The sequence below is a fragment of the Lepisma saccharinum genome, chromosome 29 (assembly GCF_977018435.1).
Source record: "Lepisma saccharinum chromosome 29, izLepSacc3.1, whole genome shotgun sequence".
In the NCBI taxonomy this organism is placed as follows: domain Eukaryota; kingdom Metazoa; phylum Arthropoda; class Insecta; order Zygentoma; family Lepismatidae; genus Lepisma; species Lepisma saccharinum.
In genome coordinates, this window is record NC_139257.1 from 25,481,967 (window position 1) to 25,496,217 (window position 14,251).

Sequence of the window (14,251 nt, forward strand, 5' to 3'; positions counted from 1 at the left end):
ATTCACTAAGAAATAAGAAAAAAAATATTGACGTACTGAAAAAAAAAGTTGACTTGTTCACCGAGTTCACAGATGTTTACTCATTGATGACTCCGTCGTTGCCGTCTATCAAAAAACCTAAGTACGTTGGAAACAGTGAGAGAGTTATCGAAAAATCTCCCCCCTTGTCGAGAGGTGCGAATTCCACGCCGCCGGAACGGACGTTCCGCCCGGTACGGAAGTTAATGTTTATCGCAGCGTCACGAATCCAGCCGGTTGCACAGAAGCTGATCTTCACGTGTATTTCTCACAGGACACGCTAAACGCCACGTGCATACGCAAGATCATGGCCTTGCATAAAAAAATCAAAAAATTTAAAAAAAAACAATAAGACTTTACCACCGGGCAAACTGCTCGAAATAGACGTCAAACAGAACACGGCTAAATTAATAATAAATAGTATGCACGGGTAAATATACAAATTGAAAAACATCCCCGAAGAGATTCGCCCCCACGTCAATCAATTTTATGTTCGAAGGCCGTACGGGAAAACCTTTACTTTTTTGGTTGGGCACCACGCACTCCTGGCGGGGTTATGGGGGCCAGGAATCCTAAAAAACAACAATTATTATTATTTTGTCTGTTTGCTTGCGTCACAATACACGCGCACGCGCGTGTGTGTGTGTGTGTGTGTGTGTGGCACATAGTTCCCCCGAGAGAGGTTTACAAAAGTCACGATATACAAACATTGCCGGAGTTGGAAAATTACGATATGGCGCATTCGCTCATTACTGTTGCCAGCCGTAGGTTTTTCTCTCTCTCTCTCTTCATCTTACAGCAAAGTTGGCATCTCTATTTTTAGAGCTTCTCTTCTGTCTAATTTTCTTTTATTGTAGGTTAGTTTAGCCCGTAAAAAAACAGATTACGCTGAGAGCAAAAGCCTATTAGCAGGTCGTAGTAGATTACACTGAGGGGGGGGGGGGGCCTTACAGTAAGAGGGAGGCAGCCTTATAGGAAAATATCGTAAGTCATTTCAAATGTAGGTCAAAAAACGAGTTAGCATAAAAGCAAGATTTGCAGAAGGTAAAAAATAGCTTAAAAAACTGATGCCAGAGCTTTTCTTCTGTCCATTTTTCTTTTATTGTAGGTTAGTTTAGCGCATAAAACGGATTACGCTGAGAGCAAAAGCCTATTAGCAGGTCGTAGTAGATTACACTGAGGGGGGGGGGCTTACAGTAAAAGAGAGGTAGCCTTATAGGAAAATGTCTTAAGACAAATATCTTAAGAAAATTTTCTTGTCATTTCAAATGTAGGTCAAAAAACGAGTTTAGCATAAAAAATAGCTTAAAAAGTGATGCCAGAGCTTTTTTCTATCCATTTTTCTCTCATTGTAGGTTAGGTTATACCCAAAAACAAAAACCTTGGTGATTTTTCGAGTAAGAAGTTGGCAACACTGCTCATGCCTTACGAGAGAAATCCATTAAGGTGAGAAAGTAGGTCAAAAGGCAGGCCTAGGATCGCCCATTTCACCTACTTTTAAGACCAACATTATGCTCAGATATTAAAATGAATATAATCCTCAATGTGGGATCCTAACTGCTGCTTATGTATGCAACTGGGAATCTGGTGTTGGCTGCATCTGGGGGGATGGACTGTATGGAGAATGAAAAGTGTGGCAGAAAAAATATGAGACTGATTTTATTTTAATCATGAATGTTATTCCTTTACAAATCAAGGTTATGTTCTTCAAAATAGTTCTCCTTGGCAGCTACACACTGATGGAGGCATTGTTTCCATTGTTTGTAGCAGTGCTGGAAGGCTTCTGCTGGAATAGCCTTCAGCTCGTCGCTTACGCTCTTCTGTTTTTTATCCAAAGTAACAAAATTGCGCCCCTTCAAGTAGTTTTCAGCCGGGGGAATAAAAATATGTCACAGGGACTGAGATCCGGCGATACGTGGTCTGAAGAACCGCAGGAATACTATTTTCTCCCAAAAATTAATTATTGGAGATTGTCGTGTGACATGGTGTATTGTCGTGGTGCAGCATCCAAGTGCTAAAATTTGATCGACGTTTCAAATTTAACTCACTACTGATCATTCTGAACGTCAATCGAATGTTCTCCATAAGCCTTTTGTAACTTTTCATAAGTCACGCAGGAGCGCATATTCTAGGCTAGCTATGCTATCTGCTAAGCCTGAAGTCTAGAGAATAAAATTCAGGAGATAAATCGATCAGAAATTGTAAATATTATTAATAATATCAGTGAGATGAGGATGCTGAATCTGGAGTTGGCAACCTTGATTTTTATAAGTTGGCAAACCTGATTTCTTTTGAGTTGGCAACCTGATTTCCTAGGAGTTGGCAACCTGATTTTCTATGAGTTGGCAACCTGATTTCTTATGAGTTTGCAACCTGATTTCTTAGGAGTTGGCAAATTGATTTCTATTCATACCCTAAAACGACGTGACATAGTGAGATAGCCCAGATCGTGGACTCAGTATACGCCACTGAAGTCACAGTAGCGGATTCGATAAGCTTTACACAAAATTTAATGGAAAAACGTTGCTCAAACTTTTTGCCAGTCCATTTTCGAAGCGCACCTCACAAACTCAACTTCACTTCAGACGCTCCCAACAATCGCGTGGCAACTGTAGTACGTTCAATCTTGTACGGAGTCAACGGCAGGGGTTAACGTAACTGCTATGTGAAGCAGAAGGCAGCAGCGTCGTCGATTCGTGCTTAGTGTTGCCAGTCTCATTACTTTTCTGACACATCTCGTATCTCACTAATGTATTGACTGATCATAAATCACTTTTCGACCTGGACAGTCGAGGAATGTTCCAATCGTCCCGACGATATTATTAAAAACCCACTATTTTTTCCGTTTTATAAAAGTCTATGACTTAACTTGAAAACCAAGTCTGAATATGAAACATGTCATGCAAATAAGCTCATGGATTGTTTAAATTAATGGAAACACTGCTGTGGCAAAACAGTTGAACTGCATTTCAAACACTTCATAACAGTCAATATGTTCCTTTGTCGTCGATAACATTCGAGAAGACAGCGGTGTACTGCTTAAATCAGCTTGTGCCGCGGTTTTTTTGTTTTGTTGATATTCTTCTGATAAATACGTACTTCCGTCACTCCTCAACTTCAACGTAGGACTAATGTCAAAGGTTATCAGAAGGGAAGATAAACGCTATGGAAGTCATACCGAGATTATAATAATTAATACCTTTTGACAACGAAACATCATATTTCAATTAATCTTTATCTTGTATGTGACAAATAACAATAATACGTTAGTAATGACAATAATTTTATTAGATCTAACTGATATTTCAGGAAGGAGGTGAACACTAAACTGATATACTTTGGATGTCCCGTTTTTGGGTCAAAATATTATGGTCACCCTATAGTATCTATGGTTAATCGAGGAGTTGGATCATTGATGGTTTGAGCCACAAAATCGTGGCAGTCAGAGTCCCCAAGTTAAGATAATTTTCTTTAGGAAGGGGGAGCAAGGTTTGCATAAACAATACTTCATATGTGTAAATTTATATAAAATCTGCCCCTCTATGTGAACTGCCTATGGTAGCAGTCCCAGTGTCTCACTGATCTAGCTTATGAGTATATCACATCATCAGACATTTTTCAACGAGAAGAAATAACAAACACTTCAAGATTTGCACACATACGGTGCTGGTGTGTATCATTAGGATAGCGCATCCATTGGTGGCAGAATGGTTAGGTGAGTGTCGTGGGCGTCCTGGAGGGACACATATATCTGTCATTCGTTATGAAGGTTGATGAGGATCATAAGAACAATCAGTTCGCCATTAATTGTTGTCGCTTTCAAAGGGAAAGTTTATTTTCCGAGAAGCCATTTGATGTTTCCTTGTCTAGTTTTAATGAGTCCACGTGCTCCAGCAAACTCCGTCGTTCACATACACGAGTAGAGGAACCTAAATGAAGTCTAGCGTGGTTTTCTTTCTCTTCGCACATCTTAACATGTTCTTGGTGTTACTCAAAGTACGAAATCCCGATTCAGGATTTTCCAAGTCAAGAACTATGGCAATTCCTAGGTAAAACAGTGCAATCTCAGGAACTGCTTTTTACTGGTTGGATATTCCAGTGAAATATCTTCCCAACTAAGTACATCCTACAAATTGCCTCGGGTGACGATGAATTGGCGTTTGAAATACTTGACAATAGGCACACCTGTGTAACGACTGACTTGGGATATAGGAAATTTGATATTGCGATTTATGGTCAAGAAAATATGCTCACACACGATACGAAACGATATATTTTCCGTATATATCGCCAAAATATCGTGAATATATATCGCCGATATGATATATTATATCACTAAATATCGTGACGATTTATCGCCAAAATTTCGTGACGATATATTGATTGTTGATATCGTCTGGACGATATATTTTTAATATCGCGATATATCGTGTGGACGATATATATAGTTCAATACTACTTCTAACTTAACCTAACCTACAAGCAAAAGATCTGCAAGATACTCAAAATTAGAGGAAAGAAGAAATTCTTGTAAAGCATAGTACTTTCTCTCCAAATGGATATACAGGGTGTGCATAAAGTCCCGGTACGATTACAAAAGAACATAGCTCGAAGAGTACCTTCTTCTTCAGTTGGAAGGAATTCCAGTCAACCCCTCGCTGGTCCAAGGATGTTCGAATTCTTCTGGATAGGCATTTCCCTGGCAAGTAAATAGGCCGCTATGGACCTATTCCCTGCCCACCCTTGGATTTCTTCTGGGGGTATGTCAAAAGATTGTGTTTACAGCACTGCTGTTCTACATGTTGCTACTCTTCTAAGGAGAATAACTGATAGTATCCTGTTACTGGTGATATGTTGGGGCGTGTACGTGCAGAAGTGGATTACCGAACATTGAGGTGTATGGCATATAAATGTAGAGATTTGTAGCTTATTTTGCATATCAACAGCATTGTTCTATTGCATGTAGTTTCCGAGCTATGTTTTTGTAATCGTACCGGGACTTCATGAACACCCTGTACTGTATGAACGAAGTATTTCAGGGAAACGTGCAGTAACGATTAGAACCTCTCAGACACCCTCCCTTACCTCTCCTTCTTCCCTTCCGGGGCAGCTGTTCCTGAGTTGGGAACATTTCACGTGAGAATATCGGTTCCTGAATTGGGAACATTCCACGTGAAAATATCGGTTCCTGAGTTGGGAACATTCCACGTGAAAATATCGGTTCCTGAATTGGGAACATTCCATGTGAAAATATCGGTTCCTGAATTGGGAACTTTCCTTATAGTTCCTGAGTTGGGACATCACCGTGTAACAGTGTCCTACGGGTGGTAGTAGTCGTTTCTCTTTTAAAGGCGTTAAAACATTTCAACTTTTAATGGATAAACAAATTAAATTTTATTGTTTATTAATCAATATTGACGCAAACAAATACCACGATTTTATTCGTACGTTTGTAATAATTTTCATAAGCTACCCATTCAAAGAACTTATCGAAGACAGTTCTCTATTACTAATCTTTAACGCAAACATCCGCATAGCGTTGTGACTGGAGTACTATCACAACATAAAATTCTTAACATTGAAAGAATTGAAAAATGGGAGGTAACGCTGGGATTCGAAAGAGTATTAAAAATAAGATTAGGTATTCAATCACCATCCTGATTACCTTCCTTTCACATAAATATAGAAGCTGGTCTGTGTTTCCAAGGAAAACTTTATTCCGAATAAATGAGTATTTCCAAATGATTATTTTTTTTTTCTACTTTCGGGAGAAGACCAGGCTTTCGCTAGTCTCGTCCCGAATTAAAAAAAAAAAATCCGTCTTACTTTCGAGACTGGATACTTGACGAAACTGGAAATGTCTTGTAACCAAAATTAGCACCTTTCCATTATACAAAAAGAAGGTGATTCCAAGATGGCGGCTATCCAATCAACAGTTACATGCCAAGGATCATGAAAAGATATGACCTTGAGTACGTGCCACGGTTCACGTTACAATAAACTATTCCAATTTCCTGTTGCAAGGTTGCCGTCATTTGTCTCATAGACAAATGTATTTGAGCCAGGCTACGTTTGAGTTGGACGCCCAGTATTGTATACGTGTATGTTTCAAATTAAGGAAATATGAAATTTTTGCACCTAAATGCTTTTATTGCAGTGATAAGGAATACATTTTAACGGTGAGGTGAATAATATAGAAATATTACTAATGCTGCATTGAAGTGGTCCATTTTTTCATCAGATGATATTCCTTTACGGATTCACCTAAAATAGAATTAGAGAAATGTTGTTATAAAAAATTCAAATTGTATCATTTTCGTTAGTCTTTAGAGGCACCGAATTAACCTTACAATCAGTGTACAATCCATTTTGCATCAATCTCAAATTATGTTATTGCACGAATTCTATAAATTACTTCTTCCAAACTCAATATCAGAGGTTTCTCGCTCAAATTTTATATAAATTGTTGATATCATAGTTGGTAAATTTTGAAAATATGTTTCAAATAATTTCAGTTTTAATAAACTTTACGTGATTTCTTAAAATAAGCTTGTTAGAAATTAGGCATTAAAGAAACGCACCTTCCACGTATTTCAACTTGTGATACACAATTTTTGCATCAAATAGTCTATGCTGTCTAACATAAGAACACTTACCTTAAACTGTGTAAAGACCTGAAAAGATATTAAGTTTTCTTAGTGTAAATAAACTACCAACATTTGGTCTTATAGTTTGAATTTTCTGCCACTTTTAGCCTATCCTGAAGATCGCAATGCATAGAAATAACATGAAATGTAACATTCATTATCAGTCCCGAATCGAACCGAAATTTACGATAGGATGGTCGCTAGTGAACAACAATGGGAAATTCTATCCACATTCTGAAAGAAAATCTGAAATAAGAAACCACCTATTGGCTTACGAACATGTGCTCTCTGGAACCCCAGAAAGGAAAAGAAAAGTGCAAATATTCCGTGGAAATATTACATCAATGTTCCAACTAATTCTTACGCAATTTTGAGATAAAGTTTATAACATATAGTTCTTCTATATGTCTTGAAGAGACTTTCGTGGTAGAGTCGCTCATTTTTGCTCGTGAATTTGAAACTCATTTTTGGATTAGAGTAGAAGTGTTTGATAACAACGTAAGATACGAAATTAAACATTAAAGTTTGTTGAACGTAAAATTTCTGTTGAGATAGGGCTGGACTTGCAGTGTAATGTCCATTCACCGGGCAGGGCACAATTAAGCATATCAAATATACGTATATTTTGAACTTCGTAGTAAATATAATAACTTATCATATACTGAACGAAATTATGATCTTAAGAAATATGTTACATTAAGTATTTTTAAATAAAAGTTACCTGCCAGTTCCTTTTCGATCGGCTGTAACATTTAATACTGAAATTAGTTAAGTCTACGTAGCATATTTTATAATACAACTAAGTATTTAACACACAATGAAAAGCTTAGGAAATGAAGTAGAATTAATGCATTATCAGATCGACATAACTCGGACAGATTTCAGTGTATCATGTCTGGTTATGTACGTGCATTGCATATTTTTATAATGAAAGTAAATTTTGATGCGTTACAGCAAGTAACACGGAATTGTTGCGTTGAAATTAAACCTACATCATCCAAAAAAATGTTGTTCATGATCTATTGTTACACAGGGTGTTTCACTGTTGGAGTTCATGAATTATTGTGTTTCAGATATAATAATAATTTTGATTTAATTGATTCATTGGTTGATTTAGTTTGTTTTACTTCGCTTTTTTGCCACTGTTAGCTATTTACGAAGATTGGAATGAGTGATGATATGATGAATGCACACTCACAAACACCCATGCCCAGGCGGACTGCTGCCGCCGAGATATAATAATATATGTTATGGAAATTATATTTGAAACAGACATGATCGCCTGCATGGAACTTTTTAAAGTAGGGTCAAAACGAAATCAAGTTTCACAGCTGAAGTGTTTATACTTTCTTTGAAGCAATAAGCATATAAATGACGACCACCGTGGCCAAGTTACGGGTTCGAATCCCGGCCTGGGCATCAGTGTTGTCCGTTAGGATCCCTTCGTCACTCGTCCTCATTGTCGTGATTAGTCAAAAGTTGCATAAAAGCGACCTTAAATTAAAGAAAATGAAGAAGCAGATATTGCATTTAAGTGCATTCGGTAAATATTTTAAAGGCATCACCTGAAATAAATTTGACAAAAAAAATCAGTGAGTGGTTTAGAAGGAGAAGAGAGAATGGGGCCACTCAGTAGTGTTTTGGCGGTGATGCTATCATTCGTAGCTTTTCCATTATCATCTACATATCGAGTGTGGTAATGCATTTCAAGATGGCGTACTTGAAACACCAAACGGATGTAGCTTATCTGCTACTGTTGCTCTTATCTTATCATTATTCTCCTTCACCTCGCTGCTTGGTTCTTGGACCCTTTGTCCGGAAACATGGCAGTGTCCGAATTGGCAAGCGCTCCGTTCCGTTCTATCCCGTCCTTTTCATTGTCGTCCAAATCTACAAGGCAGTGCTGTTGCCACTTTTCATGCCATGTGTCACCCTTCCCGCTCTGTGGCGCAGGCGCACAGCACGGAAGCAGAAGGCAGACGACAACCAAACATCACAACGATTTCCACCTATGAGGGTTATTCGTGAGTAAAGGTAAAAAAAGGTAAAGTGCTCCCCTGTGCATAGGACCACGCCATGAAGGCGTATAAGGAGTATAGGGGTAACGTGAGTGGGGATGATGTGATCAGCATCACGCCCCTGACCGCCTTTACCCCCCAGGGTTTCCCCCAGGTACCCAGTTTATTCGACGCTGGGTAGGCGGCGGGGCCGCTCCCATCGTTAGAAAAGTTCCCGGATTTTCGGTTTAGATAATTTTCCTATGTAAATAAGTGAAATACAGATCGTTACCGAGCTTATTTTCTTACAAAAGATGGGATACAAAATGGATGACTTGAAATTTTTGAGTGATACAGAGAAACAAGGAACCTAGAAAAGATTGGCATTTTCACGGATCGTTTGGATGAAAATTTACGGAAAAATAGTAGTCTTTTCCAAGACAATATTGATCTTCTACCAACAGTTTCGTCTTAAGATTTCTGCAGGTTGAAATAAAGCTGACATTAGTTATAAACATTGAAATACTTCAATTTTACAATAGTGAAATGTATGCCCTTTTATTTTTATCTCATGGCTTAGAGAGAGCGTAGTCAGAAATTTTTGTAGGGGGTAAAGGCCAGTAATAAAAGTAGAATAGTAGAAATAATAATAATTACAACTGTTATAAATGTTATACAATAAATAATTACTAAACTAATGAAATTAACATGTTGTATTCTAAATTTATTATTATTTACTTACTTGATAATTATATTAGAGTGCATATCCAGTACAACAATTACAGTACTGAAATGCACAGTTATTGTTATTTTATTATTAACCTTTTCAATTGCCTTTCAAGAAAAAGACTTTAGAAGTTAGTAAAAATTTTATTATAAAGTATATATTGATTACATTAAATAATAAGATTATAATTTTTGGAATTCTGAATGATTATAAACAGTTAGTTTCAATCTTAAATATAGTAAACAACATGTGCGTTAGACAATTCTAATTTTCGAACTCCATGTTATTCAATTGAAAACCGGAAGTAAAATTTTCGCCCGCGCCAAGGAACTACAGAAATGTAAACATCCGGTGGATAGCCCACATTTACTACTCATATCAAAATTTTGTGATTTATTATTTTGCAGTTTTTCTACATACAGTTTAGCAATCAGTTTTATATCATCCATTTAGTAAACGTTGCATCTGCAAAGTGAAAGTGATAATATGGCTGCCAGGCATAGGTCTACAGCGAGATGAAGCCATAAGTGTTTGCACGGGGGACAAGAGGAGGGGAGGGAGGCAATGCCTTCCCAATCATGGACGTCCGCATTGAGGGACGAACAAGGCATTTTTCCATGGGACATATTACCCGGTAATAATGTTGGCCCCTCAAAACAAAACACCACTTGAATTTGAAATTATCACATTAATGTAAATTACTACTATTGAAATCAAATTATACGTGTGAAATATATACTTTTAGTTGACATTCCAATTCTAGGAGGCAAACATTGAGGTAAAAGGAAGCAAGGCTAATAGAATCTAAGAGTAGCAGAACAATAGGATAAGCACGATGGAATTAGTTTTCATGTCTTTCTTGCATTATTTCTTCCTGACGCCCAATAGCACCCGCAGGGTTCACAAAGGGGCAATTGTCCCCCTCGATATCAAATTTTATTTTAAAATAATACATTGCGTAATATTTTCTTGCTCGCATATTTGCTTATCTTAGTCTTGTCAAGTTCAGAACCGCAGCTAGGATAGATACGCCTGAGTAAGCCCTGCACGCCGAATGTAATTGTAAAATACAATGCCAAGGCTTTTGCCCCCTTCCTAATCAGAGGGTCTGCGTATGTCTATGGTTGAAGCGTTCTCTCTTGTCAGCAGATTGTCCAGGTCTTCCACCGCTGGCATCTGGCAGTCAGTCACCTGAGCTATATATACTGTGCGGGTGCAGCACAGGCGGGTGGCGAAAGTCTGAACTAACAGATGATGAGTCAAACACAAACGGCATATTTATGCTTTACCCAGGATCCCAAACCTTGTAAACGAGAATACTCTAAATATAACTGGTTATATTTTCACAGATAAAGATATATGTATTCGAAAGTTACTGTTCGTCATTCAAAAGTAATTCAAACAAACAAACAAAAAAAATTTCGTCCGCATGTGGTTTTTCGAAAAGGGTGTAAGACTGCCGTCCAGAAATATTGCTGCGATTATTGAATCCACTCAGTAACGTCTTTTATGTCTATTGATGTGGTATTTATGTCGAAAATGCAATAGAAACTCAAGATAACAAAAAACATCTATAAACGATTTATCTCGTTGCTACGTACAGAATATATGTGGTAAATTTCTTAAGTGTTCATTGAAAAAGTACTCGTTTTGGTAGCGTTGTTCCTTCAGTAACCTCTTATATGCTAGGAATGAGTATAATAGTCAGGTATTTTCCAGAATCTACTTTTTATATAGATGTACATCATACTACGATTTCCTAACCACTAGTAAAAGTAGAGCCACTCACTCGCGGCCAGTTCTCAATGTCGAAGCACTGAGGCTTCGCAGGTGGAAGGTTTTCTCGGAATCCATCGCTTCAGAGCAATGGTTCTAGAGAAGTGAGGCTTGAGAGCTGCTGAAATTTAGCAGTACCATCTCTTGTCTTTTCCTGGAAGCAAGATTTCGAGTGGTGTCTCTCTACACTTCCCAACGTATTATTTCGAAGCTTATTGCGAAGGGACGATCCCAGGGAGGTCCGTGCAGCTGTTTTCATGCCTTTTAATGAAGATCTGCTTATATATCTTCATCTGTGGTATTATCAACTCAAAGATTTGAGACAATTTGTGATGAATTTTAAAGACAATATTAATGTGACGTAACATTTAAGAATAACCTTTGAGAATGTGAAAGCGATGTTATACTTACATCCCTCTTTTGTTTAGCTGTAGCTGCTGCACCCATTCCAGCGATAAAAAGCATCATCAGAACAAGAGCAGTAACTAATTGCAGTTTCGCCATGATGTCTGTTGAATGTATGACGCGTTTCCAAACGTGAAGTCTGTATTTATAGGTATACTACTCCTACACGAATGACCTTGCTGTAAGTAACTTAAACACACTAGAAATTTCCTGTGTTGAAAGTCATATGGAACGGAAGCGTTCACAATAGATGACTACCGGGAACAAATGCACATTTAGCTTATATAAACGGCTATTACATAACTTAAAAATTATATAATTTCGATGCCCACACATCCTGAATATTTGCCAAAAGATTTTCACATATTAATATTAAATTTGCAGACCAGCAAAATATCAAATACCTTCATAAACCCGTGGCACAATAGCCCGTAGGGGCCAGGAGTAAAGCCCTCACTCCAACCTGCATAGGTGGAAGATTATACAACCAGTTACGGGGTGACGTGTGGTCAGCACGACGAACACACTTTCGTTGTAGGATTTCAAGACTGGGTCACGATACCCATTCATAGCTCCCCAATCTCCTCACGGTGGTGGGGGCTACTGGTCCCATATACAAGCCGAAATCTCTGGAGAAAAGTTGTTACGCTTCCCTAGGAGACTTGAACCTGCGCTCGTCCTGTAGCCCCATATTTCACATCTCCACAGGGCAAGCCACCTAATGTTAAGACACCATTTCCTACAATTTTCGATCTGTTTCAATAGAAATGTTCGGATTTGTACTCTATACCAGGAATATGTGGAGCAAGACCGCACATATCGGAAGAGAAGGGGGTGGAAATGGGTAGAGCGAAACAGTACAAGCGGCTGCGAAGGCTAATACCTACATTATCTTCCACCTCTACGTAATCCCGTTCCCTCTAACGTATTCATTGGTGGAACCGTCTTGCGTCACTAACTTGTCTTCGTTCCCAAGCTCCAAAGATACCTGTCTCAGAGTACTATTTTATGTTCGTGAATAGGTATAACCAGTGGTTTTTGCGAAGATACATACGTAGAGGTCATCTAGAATGAAGAATAAGAACCTCAATTCTGCTTTAGGCTTATACGTGTGGGGATACACTTCCCTCATTCCATTCAATTTGACGTTTAAGTTCACTTTATGTGCAACTAGACTAATCTTGACTGGACCTACAGTTTATAAAGTATAACCTTTCTGGTTTCCAAAATAGGCCTGGAATAATTGTATTTGTAATAATTGTATTTGTAATAATTGTATTTGTAACATATTGTATTCACTAACATGGAAGCTCAAATAAATTTTGTGAATACATAAACGAGGGAACCGTAATTCAGAGAAAACTGACGCCCTGGTTTTTATTTGAAGGCACCGGGGCATAAAGCACATACCCCTGATTATATGCGGGAGGAGGCGGGTTTGTCAGGGGGTTTCCTCCTTTATATACCTACAGTTTAGAGTAGGATCCAAACCACCGTGTGCCTCCACTCTCGGCAGCCCTTGATTTCAAATTGACAACGTTACCACTGCTCCATCGGAGAGGCTTCATTCAATATATTTCGATATTACTATAATAGCATAGCAACACACCTACTCGCACCAGTCGCTCTGAAGGTTGCTAAAGGACATAGGAATAATCCGTGATAGTCATCAGCGCAGGTCGTTCCATTTCATTTAAACAAGGGACAAAGCTATTTGTTAAATGATTCGAAAGGTCCACGTCTCTCAGAAAGCCATTACATTTTCCTGCTATAAAGTGGCCCCGGTGGCTCAGTCGGTAACACGTCTGGCTACCATGCTCAGGGTCCCGGGTTCGAACCCCGGCCGGTTCAAATCCAGGAACTTTTCTAACGTGGTGCCCATCCAGCGTCGAATGACATGGCTACCTGGGGGAAACCCTGGGGGATAAAGGCGGTCAGGGGCGTGATGCTGATCACATCACCCCTACTCATGACCGGATGAAGAAAGTGTGGGGCGTTACCCCCACACGCCCTATACGCCTTACTGGCGTGGTGCTAAGCACAGGGGAGCACTTTACCTTTTACCTTTTTTTTTACTTTCGTATAAAAACCCACTTCGCTTGACCTGAAGTTCTTCATCAACCGATTGTTTAACAGTTGCACACATTCTGAGCACGATGAGGTTCTGCGTGATGTTCGTTCTCCTGGCAGCTTCTCTCGTCTTCCTGTTATGCCGAGACATGGTTGAGGTCCAGGTGGTAGAAAATTGCATTGCACAACTCTCGATGCATTTTGGTTGAGATAGAGCAGCGGCTCTCATTGTACCCTTTTGTGGTAACTAAACGTCTAATGTACTCCCTACCATATGTTTCCTCCGAATGGGTTTGAGGAGTATTTTTGGCTGCCTGATTGGTGTGGCATTATTGATATGTTAGAGGCGTGTATCTGCAATAGAACAAAATGGCTTTGAAGCTGTATGTGGAAAGATTGTGAACATATAAACATTAGAATCCTATGTTTATTTTACGGTTACAATCTTTATAATGGTCACAAAAATAAAAAAAAAATGTGAAACACATGTATGCTAAGTATATATATATGGGCCTCCCGATGGCACAGTAGTAGCGTCGTCGCCTTGTAGTCAAGCGGTCCTAGGTTCGATACTCGGCTAAGGCATATAGAGGTGTGCATAAAGTGGACTT

The 14,251-nt window shown here is 38.8% G+C and overlaps 1 long non-coding RNA gene across 1 annotated transcript; it reads right to left on the minus strand.

The window, feature by feature from the left end:
* Positions 1-6,147: 6,147 nt before the first annotated feature.
* LOC145981234 (uncharacterized) lies at positions 6,148-13,076 on the minus strand. The gene is made up of 5 exons (XR_014440940.1): positions 13,041-13,076; positions 11,577-11,759; positions 7,387-7,408; positions 6,675-6,692; positions 6,148-6,282 (listed from the first exon to the last, which is right to left on the minus strand). It is a non-coding gene; the product is annotated as an uncharacterized LOC145981234 (long non-coding RNA).
* Between the last annotated feature and the right edge of the window lie 1,175 nt (positions 13,077-14,251).